Here is a 12,884-nt window from a genome sequence, read left to right as displayed (position 1 = left end):
TATTGATTATAATAGGGCCACAGCATAACCCTGATCTTTAGGATGTTGCAGAGGCATGATCCATCCTGAGATCCACAATTAATACCACACAGGTCGGAGACATGATAGAGAAAAGAGAGTGCCTGGCCAAAAGCCAGGTCCCAGGTGGGAGAGGTAGATAAGGAAAGGAATTAAGCAAGGACAGGCATCAGTGAGAGCTGAGATCCAAGAGAGGAAGAGAGGGCGGAGCTTGCTGTGGCCCTGTATTTAATCTCTTTGATATGCAAATATACACAATACATAGGAATGATTATCATTGGTTAATGACAAGGTATAGGTGTGGTTTCTCTTAGCCAGGTGAGCACAATGAAACCTGTTTTCCCGCTCAACCTGGGGGAAGCTGGGGTCAAGGGTCAGAGACTTTCCCAGCCATGCGCAAGACTGAGCATGCTCTCTTCTAAGACAATCTTTACATTCTGTTTCCCTTGTCCCTAGATAGGTGTGGACTGCTACAAACTTCTTTTCTGGGATCAGCTCTGGGAATTCAGTGAATGGTCTAGAAAGGACTCTGGAGGGGGGCTGTTTGTTATTTCTGGGGGAAATCATTATGAACACATCATACATAGCTTTGGCCAAGTTAGTTAATATCTCTGTATAATAATATAATATAATAATATAATATAGTTCAGTTCTCTGTATAATGAGTAGTTGGACTAGATGGGCTTCATGATCCCTTCCAATTCTAAATCTATGATCCTATATTTATTTTAGAACAAGTCCTTTCATCTCTTAGACCCTTAGTATCTTCATTTGTAAAATGAGGGGCTGATGCTGGATTAGGAGTCAAGAAAATCTGGATTCAAATCATAGCTCTCTTTTGCTACCTTATGATCTTGGGCAAATAATCTCCCTGGGCCTTGGTTTCCTTTTCTGTCTTTCCTTTTCCTTTTTTCAACTTTCCTTTTCTGTCTTGCCTTTTTTAGAGGCTTTAGTTAGATGACTTCTGAGATTCCTTCCAGCACTAAATATGTGATCTTATGTTTTACAATCCTAATGAACCAATATTGACTGATGCTTTCCCTGCACTTGTTGCATTCCATGAATAACTCTATTGAATAAAGGCTGAACAGACTTTGAGGGACTTGACCACATCTATTATATTCATAAACTTTCTTTTCCATAGAACATACACTGATATGTTTTAAGGTTTGTGAAGTGCTTTCCTCACAACTCTCTGAGGTCAATAATTCAATTATTGTAAAGCCCCACTGTTACAGATAAGGAAATTTGAGCTCAAGTGACTTGCCAATAATTACATGAATTATCTCATATTGAACAAAGACAGAATATTGACACAATTTCTATAAATTACATTCACAGGTTCTTCTCCAGGGCCAATTATTTTGTGTGGATTCTCTGATGCTTACTGAGTTGTAAGCTGTGAATAAAGGCTTTTCCACATTGTTGACATTTAAAGGGCTTCTCACTAATGTGTGTTGCCTGGTGCCGAATAAGATTGGAGCTTCGACTGAAGGCTTTCCCACACTGCACACACCCATAGAGTTTCTCTCCTGTATGGATTCTCTGATGCTGAATAAGGTGCGAACTCTGACTGAAGGCTCTGCTACATTCATTACATTTATAGAGTTTTTCTTCTATTGTATGAGTTCTCTGATGTCGCATAAGCTGTGAGTTCAGACAAAAAGCTTTTCCACATTCATTACATTCAAAAGGTTTCTCTCCAGTATGGATTCTCTGATGTTGAGCAAGGTGTGAGCTACAACTGAAGCATTTCCCACATTCCATACATACATAGGGTTTCTCTCCTGTGTGAGTTCTCTGATGCAGAATAAGGTGTGAACTTTGACTGAAAGCTTTCCCACATTCATCGCATCCATAGGGTCTTTCTCCAGTATGGATTCTTCGATGCTGAGTAAGATGGGAACTTGAACTGAAGCCTTTCCCACATTCTTTACATCCATAGGGCTTCTCTCCAGTATGAATTCTCTGGTGTTGAATAAGTTGTGAGCTCTGAATAAAGCTTTTACCACACTCAATACATTCATAAGGTTTCTCTCCTGTATGAGTTCTCTGATGTTGAATAAGATGTGAGCTTTGACTAAAGCTTTTCCAACATTCATTACATCTATATGGTTTTTCTCCTGTGCAAGTTCTCTCATGTCGAGTAAGTAATGAACTTCGGCCAAAACCTTTTCCACATTCATCACAAATATAAGGTTTCTCTCCAGTGTGAATTCTCTGATGTTGAATAAGATCACAATTATATTTGAAACTTTTGTCACAGGTAGCACATTTATTTGTTCTCTCTTTTGTAGATTTTTTTTGATGAGTGGTATGATTTGAATTATGACCAAAAGTCTTCTCAAATTGATTACATTCCTGGGTTCTTCCTGGTGAGATTTTTTTATGAGTCTTAGTCATTTTTCTAAAACCACTTTCCTGGAAAAAAGATTTCCTCAAAATTCCTCCTATACAGTTTCCTTGTTGGCTTTTAAAATTTCCATCAAATTCTCCATCTTCTAAAAACCAAGTTCCTGTGGAATATCTTGCAGAAGTACTATGACTGCCTTTCCATAGAAGCCTACATCTTTTGAAAATTCCTGTTTTTCACATACTGGCTTATTCTCCAGAATCTGAAACAACATGAAAAAGAAAAGTGCTAGTGTCAGAAGAGATTTATTAATGTTTAAAAGAGGTGGACAGTTTTGATAACTCTCAAAGGTACCTATGAAACTTACTTCCTAATAAGCATTTCCCACATGGAATTCTTGCTGTGTGATTTTTGACCCTGGGATTATAACAATTAGCAAAGATCTTTTCACAGCCAACTCCAAAATTCCTTCTCTCAAATACAACCTCTTCATATGGTATGACAACCTTAACTGGTAGGACTCAAACTTAATTAGTTTGGCTCCCACCTATTTAGAATCACTCTTCTGATCATACTTTATTAAGCTCCTTCTATCAGGACTAGAATTCCCCTCTATAGTTGGGTCTTGGTAATTCATTCTTTTCTTAAATCAGCATTCACACATGCCTTTCGATCCTATTAGTCAATTACTGTTATACCTCTTTGTACAAAGAAAATTTCCCTAAATTTACCCCTAGGTGTTTATATAAAAATCTGGACTAGATATCCAGCTTCTAACTTAAAAATAAAGCATCACTTTTCCTTATAACCAACTCACCCATATTCTGAGCAGTACTATCAACTCCTTAACATGTAAAGTGAGGAACCCTAGCAAATTCTCCAATTAATCTCTGTCCTTGACCCTGTGGATTGTACACTTCTTTCTCTATGTCATCTTCCATGTCTACCTCTTCTATGGTTCTTTCTCTACTGCCTTGTCCATAAACTCACTATTTCTCACTGGTTTGTTCTGTAAAATCTGGTTCCTGTGGAACATCTTGCAGAAGTACTTAGACTGCCTTTCCAACACCCAGCACTTACTCCTTGCCAACTGTGCCAATAACTGCCAGAATTCTCTCTATTTAGGGTTGTGGTTTGTCAGCTGCTTCTCTGCAGCTCTATCATGGTGTTTTACCAATACCTTCACACTAACTTCCCAGATTTAACCTGCATATTTTCACTTTCCCAATCCTTTTCTATAGACCAGCCTGTTCATCTCTGCTCAAAGCTGCTCCAACCCACATGTCCCTTTACAGCTTACAAATCTTCTCCAAAGCAATGTCCATTCATGTGAAGTCTGGGTATTTTTAGAAACAAGTTAATACCTCTTGCTGACTGGTCTTCTCTTATTTACCTATATAGGAATGTGTGGATATATCTCTGACTTCTGCATATCTAGAATCCAGGATCCATGGCTTTTTCCTTCAACCTACCTGGAAGATCACATTAAATCTGGAAACTGAAAGTCCTGAAGAAGGAAAAGGGGTGTGCTAATTCATTGTAGATACTCCAACCAATCTCAGGATGCAATTTCTTTGCCTCTGGGTCTTCAAGAGGCATTTAATAGGTACAATGTTTAAAATAATAAGCAGGAAGGTTCAGAGGGGTACAGTTGAGCCCTCTGAAGAAAATTCATTTCCAGGAACAGTGGAGCCAATATGGGAGAAATCTAGAGACAAAAAGGCAGTAAACTCATTTAGTCCATCTTGGTTTAAAGAATAGAAACTACTGCTAATGGCGACATCAACATTCAAATGCTAGAAGAGTTCATTCACATAGAGGAGAGCAATATTTCCTACGATACTCAAGAGGGTGAGGAAGAGACTATCTCCTGAATATCTCAAGGCAGCTCCTATTTCCCCCTCAGCAGAAATAAGACCTGTGACTTGGGAGATAAGAATAGTAATATCCTATCTCTGTGCCCAAACAAATAGAGGCTAAGCGACTTGCCCAGGGTCATTAACCTTTTGGTGATGCCCAGGAAGCCAACCTTACCCCCTAACCACTCCTTTGGGAACTTTTCAAGAAAGTCTTGGGCTAGATGGACAGACATGTGGTCTAATGATCACCAATGAAACTTTCCATAGTCTAAAGAAACCCAGTGAAACTGCCATGGGGCCTCTTTTACAGGAAGAGATTCATGGGCTGTGTTGAGACTTCATTCTTGGTTTTATATATATATATATATATATATATATATATATAAGCTTAAATAGAATTTCTATAATCAGTGTTAGTGCCCTTATGGCAGGAAGCAGGAGATCCCAAAAGGAAGACCCAAGGAACCTGGGAACAATTTAATTGGAAGCTCTGATCAAACAGTAGGGGTTCAGACTACATGAAGGGATCCAAAGATAGAAATAGAAGTTGCAGCCCGAGGGAAAGAAAATACCATGTCTGGGCAACAGTGAAAGAACTTCAGGGAAAATAACCCACTTGGAACCCAGTTATGACTAAATGCCATTGTCTGGTTTCCATCACTCAAGGAAGGGGGAAGGAGGAAAGCAGGCATTTGGAGAGCAAGCAGAGCTTAGGGAAGATAGAAAAGTTTTACAGGAGCCTAGCCCTGGCCTGAGATACCCCATCCACCCACCACTCATCCTTCTTTGACAGAACTCAAAACTAGGCTTAGTCTCTTTATCCCCACCCTTACACTTTCCCTGTCACTAAACCACCACCAGTCAAAATTTCCCAGGACCCCTAAAGTATGAAGAGCTTTGTATGAGACACCACAAGGGGCTTTATATAAAGGAGAAGTCATAGTCCTATCCTAAAAGAGATGACAGATTCCTAGGGGATCCACAGAGATACTGATAGATGCTTATATCAGTACACACATAGTTCTGTCCTCTTCCATAAGAGACCATCCCCTACAAGCCCTGCTTTCAGGCTCATAATGGCTGTTCCTTCTCTGCCTGAAGTCCTTATATTTTCCACAAAGCAATTTCATTTGAGATTTTATAGATACCTCAATTCTCTTTTTTACTTTTAAAGTGGTAATGTTCTCTGGAGGCCCAACAAAGTATAGCTGTTAAAGGGCAGGAGTGAAATGGGCACGGTTTATTGAGATTCTTAAAGGTATCAACTAAATGTAGTTCGTCAGAATTAACAGGAACATGAAGCTTCCCAGCTACTTCTCGGCAAGGTTTTTTTAAAAGTTTCATTTTCCTTATTGTAAGGATTAAATTAGGAGTTTTGACAAAATAAGAGAGCAGCTTTTAATAATTTAAGTTTTAATGAGAATATAGTAGAATTGTAAGTTAATATTATCCCTTTAAGCCAGAGAAAATAAAAACTTCTACTAGCTTTTAACAATTAATGATTTAGTTTAATTAAAATAGAGATAGTAAAAGAATACAGTAAAATGAATATAGTAAAGAAGAGAAATATAGGAAAGAAGTAGAGAAAGAAAATTTCCTAATGTCTATACTAGTTATCCTATATCTACTTATAATTACTACCTAAAACTGCCTATATCTACCTATAACTGCCTATAACTACCACTAATAACAGCCACCCCACAAAGTTCCAACCCAATCCAGCCCAATCCAAACTAACTCAATCAGTGTTTAATCCAACTCCAATTTGGTCTGTCAGCAAAGACCAGTCACCTTCCAAAAAGTTCAAGAAAGAAAAAAAAAACCCTAACAGCCCAAACCAAAAGCCAAAAAGTCCTCCAAAGGCTAAAGCCCCAAACCCTCTCAGTCAGCTCAGGCCTGCCTTTATATTCCAGCAACTAAATGCCAACCACCAACCCAAAAGACTGAGCAGCCAACTTCCCTGCACCTGCCAGCCCTAACTATCAGCAATTCACCCCTTTTAATCCCCTTTTCCTGTCTCTATGGTTTCTACTTCCTGTCGCTGTGGGCTGGTTAATCATTATACATCTCTATGGTAAGAGGACCTCCAGGTCCCTTGTTAAATTAAAAAAAGGAATAAAGAATTCCTTTTTACATTATCTATAAACTGGGGATATTTGTACTTCATGTATAATTGGGTTATTGTGGGAAAAAATCTTCATATTATACAAATTAAATGGTGAGCAAAATGTATTATTATATTCTTCAGCCAGATTCAAAAATACCATCACCATGGCTTAAAGGCAGAAAGAGACAAAGGGTTTTTTTCTCTGATACTCTTTACAGGGTAATATAAATGAAATAATAGTTGGCTCCGGTTAAGCAAAACAGTTGTCAACTAGATACTGCCAACCTGTCTCTACGTTAACAGATTATATCTACTACCTGAGCTTAGCAAGCGCCCCGCACATAATAAGCATTTAATAAAAGTTTATTGAATTGGCGGGTTTGTAATCAATGACAAAGAGAATTTTTAGAAGAGTAAAGAGAATCTTGCCTCTATAAGGAGTAACTATCTAAGATGAAGAAATGAATTTTTAGAATTTTATTTGTATTCTGTTGGTTTATTCTATTTAAGCATGTTGACACTTCTGGAAATTCACTGAACTAAGTATATTAATGTAGGGACTCATTCTGTTGGTTTATTCTATTTAATCATGTTGACACTTCTGGAAATTCACTGAACTAAGTATATTAATGTAGGGACTCATCTAAAATAAACATTCCTCTGCTCATAACTTCTTATAAACCTACATCCCATACACACAAAAATAGTATTATATATTCTGGTCCATTAACTAAAGTCTAGACCACACAAGAAGAAAGATAAAGTTATACTTATTATGTATGTGTGCATATCTTAGAATACCATCATCCATGATTAGTATAGCTGAGCATACATAGAAAGGGGAGTAGTTCTCTTCAAAGTAGAGATCACTGTATGTACATCAGGGATATCAAACTCAAATAGAAATAGGTGCTACCAAACTATTAATAAGGATCCCTGAAGGTCACATATTTACTTAGAAAACCACCTATTATAATTATAATATTCTACTGTATTTTATTTTGTTAAATTTTTCCCAATTACATTTTATTATGGTTTGGGTCTCACTCATGAGTGTTGTGGGACCTCTGTGGTATACTGCTTGATGTCATTCTGAACAACACAAATGGGAAAGCCAGAGGATTAATGTGAATAAATGGTAGCTTCATTCATTCAGCCTTTGGGAACATTCCACCTACCATAACTTAAATCACATGATAATCCTCAATCAGAAACTTGATCATCTGAGGAAGAATAGCAACCACTCCAATCAAATGACAAAGAGTTGACATTTATGTGGTTTTTAGGTTTATAAAATGCTTTAAATGTATTATCTCAATTGATATTCACAATGGTTTTATGAGGTAGGTACTAGAGATTATCTTCTTTTTATGGATGAAAATGAAAATCAGAAAATGGCTTTTGAAAGATCACAGAGTACGAGCTGAAGAAAGTATTTCAAACAGGTTTCGCCTGATTCTGATTTCAAGTCCAAAGCTCTTTTCATTATACCATGCAGCTTTCCCAACAAGGATGATAACAACACTATAAATAGTACAGAAACAATAACAGGTCACATGCCTATAGCTTTGTTCCTAACAATTCTGTGATATAGAGTATCTTTATTCTCTTTTTAGAGACAAAGAAACTTGGTCTCAATTTTACTTAACTTGCCCAAAGTAAAACTGAGTGAATGATGGTCTGTAAATTCACCTGAAACAAAAAAGATATAGGCATACTGCAAAGATGTCAGGCCTTTCGTAAGTTCTAGTTCTGAATCTCCAATTGCCAACTTGTCATTTATTTCTTTAACTATTCTTTACTGGTAACTTGGTAGGAGAGATTTCTTTGTAGATGACCCTATCTAATGTCAACTCAAACTCATCATACCAAAGGCTACATTCAACTTTATTCCCTAGCCTGATTGTCATTTAGGTTTATCTATTCTGATCATCTAGTCACTCAAACTAGAAACTGTACTGACATTGCTGACTCTCCCCTTTACTTGTCCTGCTGATCTTTCCTTTATAATGTTTTTTCAAATTTATAACCCTTTCTTTACAAGGCTAAGGATGCAGCCTAGGACCAGATCCTTATATATTGCTACCTAGAGTATATGAATGCCTCCTAAAAGCTTTTCTTGTTTCCAGTACCTCCTTCCATCAATTCATCCTGTGCATAAGAGATATCAAACATGTGGGCCACTGTTGTGCTCCCCAAACCATATTAAAATGCAACTGGAAAATATTTAACAAAATATACAAAATCCCCATAGAATATGGATAAAGTTAACATATGGTTTTTCTAAGTTAATATGCCTCTGCAGCAATTCTTATATGTGGCCCCATTTTTATTGGGGTTTGACATCACTTCTATATACTATCAGACTCATCTTAATAAATCACTTCTTTGATCCAATCAACATCATTTTTCTGCTAAAAAATTTTCAGTGGATTTCTACCATCAAAAATGATGTAGGAGCGTGATGGCAAATCTATGGCATGTGTGCCAATGATAGCACACAGAGACCTCTCTGTGGGCACATGCCCCATCTCTGGCAGAGTTAGTTACTAGAAAGGCAGAGGGACTCCATTGGAGCTGCTCCCTTCCCCATCTCCACTGTGCCTCCCCACTCCTCTACCCTTACTCCCTTCCCTGAGAGGAGTGCTGGGGTCACTCCCTTCCTTTTTCCCTCCCCTGACTGGGACTAGGGGCTGGGGTGGGGCAGGGAAGGAAGGAAGGCAGGGTATCCTCTCCTGTCACTGGTCTGGTCCCATACCCTAAAAGAACTCCACTTTCTTTCTTCCTTCCTTCCCAGCCACCAGTCTGGGGGGGGGAGGGAGGTGGCCTGCCTCCCCCAAGGCTAACTGCAATGCCTGTTCCTTCTGCTCTCACCTCCATGTGGGTCACAGCCCAATAAACAGACCAGGGACCTGGAGTAAAGTTTTAAGGATGGGGGAGTATTTGGGCTTTTAAATTGTGGGTAGAAATTCTAGGGGTTGAGATGAGCCAGGTGTAAAAGTGGGAAGAAAACAGGCTGAAAGGGAGGGAGAGGTGAGAAGGGTAGATAAAATATTTGTTCAGTTTAACTGGAGTAGAGAGTATATGAAGATTGATAATAGGAAGTAATCTGGAAAGGAGTGAGACCTCTAAGGTCCTTTCCACCTCTACTGATCAGTGATTAGACTGAATACATGTGAATATATCTTTGTGTACTTTCTCACACCTAGAACTGTCTAAAATAGAATGTGATGACTCAAGCACTAGTGAGTTCCCAGATATGGGCATATTAAAGTAGAATTGTCAGATACTACAAAGGCAGTCACTAGGTAGGTAGCTGTATTAGATGACTTCCCAGGTCCTTCCAATTCTAAGATTCTGTGACTGCATATAAATTCCTCAGTCTGGTCTTCAAAGTTCTCTACAAGTTAACCTTAACATCTCTCCAATATCTTCTACATTGCTTTGCTATGCAGACCCTTTGCTCCTGTCAAAATGGCCTATTCACTTTCTGCTGAGTTTACCTAAGTAGGACCTTTTCCATCTGAGCTCACTATGCACCAGTACTAGAATGCTACCATTTTCAATTCAGCTCAAGTCTCACTTCTTCCATGAAGCACTTCCTGACCACTTCAAGTTCAAGTGACCACTCAGAGCCTCAAAGATTTCATTAGAGCTTGCAAAACTCCAAGAAATCATCTAATACAAGAGTTATTAACCTTTCTTATGTCATGGACCCCTGAACTGGTGAAACCTGTGGACCCCTTCTCAGAATATATTTAAATGCACAAAATAAAATTCATAGTTATAAAGGAAAGGGATATTATCAAAGTATAAAAAAAGAATTGATGGATCCTAGATTAAAAACTTCTTATTAAATCTATCCAATCCTCTAATATGACGGAGGGACAGAACAATTAAAATCCAAGTCAAGACAATCAGAGGGACTTTTGAGAAAGAATGCTAATCACATCCAGAGAAAGAATTATGGGAGTAGAAACACAGAAGAAAAACATGATTGATCACATGGTTCAATGGATATGTAATTGGGGATTTTGACTTTAAATGATCACTACTACAAATATTAATAAAATGGAAATAGGTTTTGAATAATGATACATGTATAACCCATTAGAATTGCTCTTCAGCTCAGGAGGAGGGAGGGAAGAGAGGAGGGAGAGAACATGAATAATATAACCATGGCAAAATATTGCAAATTAATTTTTTAAAAAGTAAAAAAAAAATTCAATTCAAGAAGAAATTTATTGTCTACTATACTCCAGGCAATACACTGCACTGGGGATACAAAAGGGGAAAAAAAAATTTTTTTTTCATGATTCCAGCTAACAAAAGCTTTAACTTCTTTTTAGTTACCTTTCCAGCCTACTTCCTATTATCAATCTACACATACTCTCCACTCCAGTTAAACTGGACAAATATTTATCTACCCTTCTCACCCTTTCAGCCAGTATTCTTCCCACCTTCACACCTGGTTCATCACAACCCCTAGAATTTCTACCTACAATTTACCTACCATCACCTACAATTGTAGGTAGGTACCTACCTACCTACAATTCTACTTCCCCCATCCTTAAGACTTTCCTCCAGGTCGCTGGAAACCTCTTTTGGAACCTCTCCAACACTATACCATTTGATGGTTCCTTGTGTTTCTTCTATCTCATCTAGTGCTCTGGAAAGTTTTTTTTTTTTTTATCACCCCCAGCACAAGAGGGGCTTAAGAAATGCTGAAATGCACGGTGCAAGTCGAATGGGCAGGCACAGAAATCCCCTACCCATCACCAATCCCCTACTGATGCTCTTTCCCTGGGGCATCTCCCTTCACCTTCCCAACACCCCTGCCCAGTATCCCCCGCCTCAGGGACGCGCGGAGTGGAGGGAAACGGACCTCGGAGACCTTTAGGGAAACGGACCTCGGAGACCTTTAGGGAGACCTCGAAGTCGCCGCTGCCAAGAGCCGGAACCTTAACCTCCGCCCGCCCCTTCCCCAGCCCAGGGCGCGCCCTGAGAGCCCATCCGGGGTTCATCTTGGTCCACTCTAGGGCCCCTGGAGGACCCGCCGTCTCGCTGGTTCCCTCGGTTCTCAGAGGCTGACAGAGCTCAGCTGGGAAGAAGGCGCGGGACGGGGAGGCTTGGAGCTCTGGCCCGAAATGGTTTTGGCAGAGGGCTTGGAAGGCTCGGCTCAGAGCGGGGAGGATTGAAACTGGCACTGGAGTTGGGAATTTGCGCTCAATGTAAAGAGCGCATCCCCATGCGGTGAGTAGCTCTGGGCTAGGCGGGACTACAGAAAAGGCACCAGGTGGGGCCCGGGGCTGGAGGGCGCCAGGATGGGCACAAAGTAGAGAGAGCTAGATTCAAGGTCCGAGGACAAGGTCGTTCCAGCTGGGGTATTTGGGCCCTCAGGTTGGCCTCTTCAAAGCCCCTTATCCTCACTCCTCACCCCTGAGGTCTCTTAGGTAATTGACTCGGAGTTTATGCTCTGAGCTAATGGCATGTGGGATTAGCCCCAAACAATGAGTGTATGGGGCATACGGGGTGTTCAGGGAGGGGTAGCACCTTGGTATGGAGGGCTTGTCGCGCCCTCCTAGGGCAGCTCTCCAGCCTCTGACCCTCACCTGACACTCAGCTCTCACTTGTGGCTCCCAGTAGCTGCTAGCATGCAGCAGGGGCCACACCCCAGGCAACAGCTTCGACAGGCCGGCTAAACCTTGTGAGGGTAGCCATCGGGTCGTCATTGACTCCTGGTGAACCAGGGCTTTGCTCACCCAGCATGTGAAGATTGCTTTGGTGGAACAGAGGGAAGAAACCAACAAGAAGGTTCAACGGCTGAGATGGCGATGCAGCAAAGCACCGTGGAGTGCTTAGGGCGTGTTGGAGCACAAAAGAAAACACGGCCATCCAATGCAGCTGAGGAAGTCTCCAGGTGTAACGAATTTTCATGCCACTGGACCCAGGCTTCCAACACCGAGAGAGTGGGACTGTCTGTGCATCGGCTTTTCCACTTAAATCTCTTTCACGCACAAGTATCTTTGATTTGATGGTCATTCTCTGCTTCCTGAGAGACTACTACTAATGAGAGCACAAAGTGTGAGGGGCGTGGCACTACATAAATAAACACTAGGACCTCGCCCATCCATCCTCCACTCTCATCTTGTAAGAAGCTAGCGGAACTGACTTTTTAATCATATTACAAAAATTATCCAATAATCATACAAAACGACATTTCTGTTAGCTCTTTAATGTTCACAAGTTCACAACTCTGTAAGCTAAGTAGTGCAAATAGTATTCCCATTTTTCAGATGAAGTAACAGAGGTTCAGAGATGTTATCTGCAATCACACCAACTCCATGTATACTAGCTCCAAATCTAGCAATATTTTCCACTCCATTTTCTTCATTAAGCACTTATCAAGCACCTACTGTGTTCAAGGCCTGTGCCTAGGCATTGGAGACACAGAGATAGGTTTGACAAAGCCCTGCTTTCCAGATCCAAATGATTAGGTTACAAACAGAATGAAGGCAAGTGCAAGGGTGAGCTTTAACCAAAGTGC

At 40.1% G+C, this 12,884-nt stretch overlaps 1 pseudogene; it reads right to left on the bottom strand.

The window, feature by feature from the left end:
* Positions 1-11,326, bottom strand: part of LOC130453552 (zinc finger protein 420-like) — a 53,800-nt pseudogene extending 42,474 nt beyond the window's left edge.
* Between the last annotated feature and the right edge of the window lie 1,558 nt (positions 11,327-12,884).

This window comes from Monodelphis domestica, chromosome 3 (assembly GCF_027887165.1).
Source record: "Monodelphis domestica isolate mMonDom1 chromosome 3, mMonDom1.pri, whole genome shotgun sequence".
Lineage (NCBI taxonomy): Eukaryota > Metazoa > Chordata > Mammalia > Didelphimorphia > Didelphidae > Monodelphis > Monodelphis domestica.
This window is presented reverse-complemented; position numbering and strand designations above follow the sequence as displayed.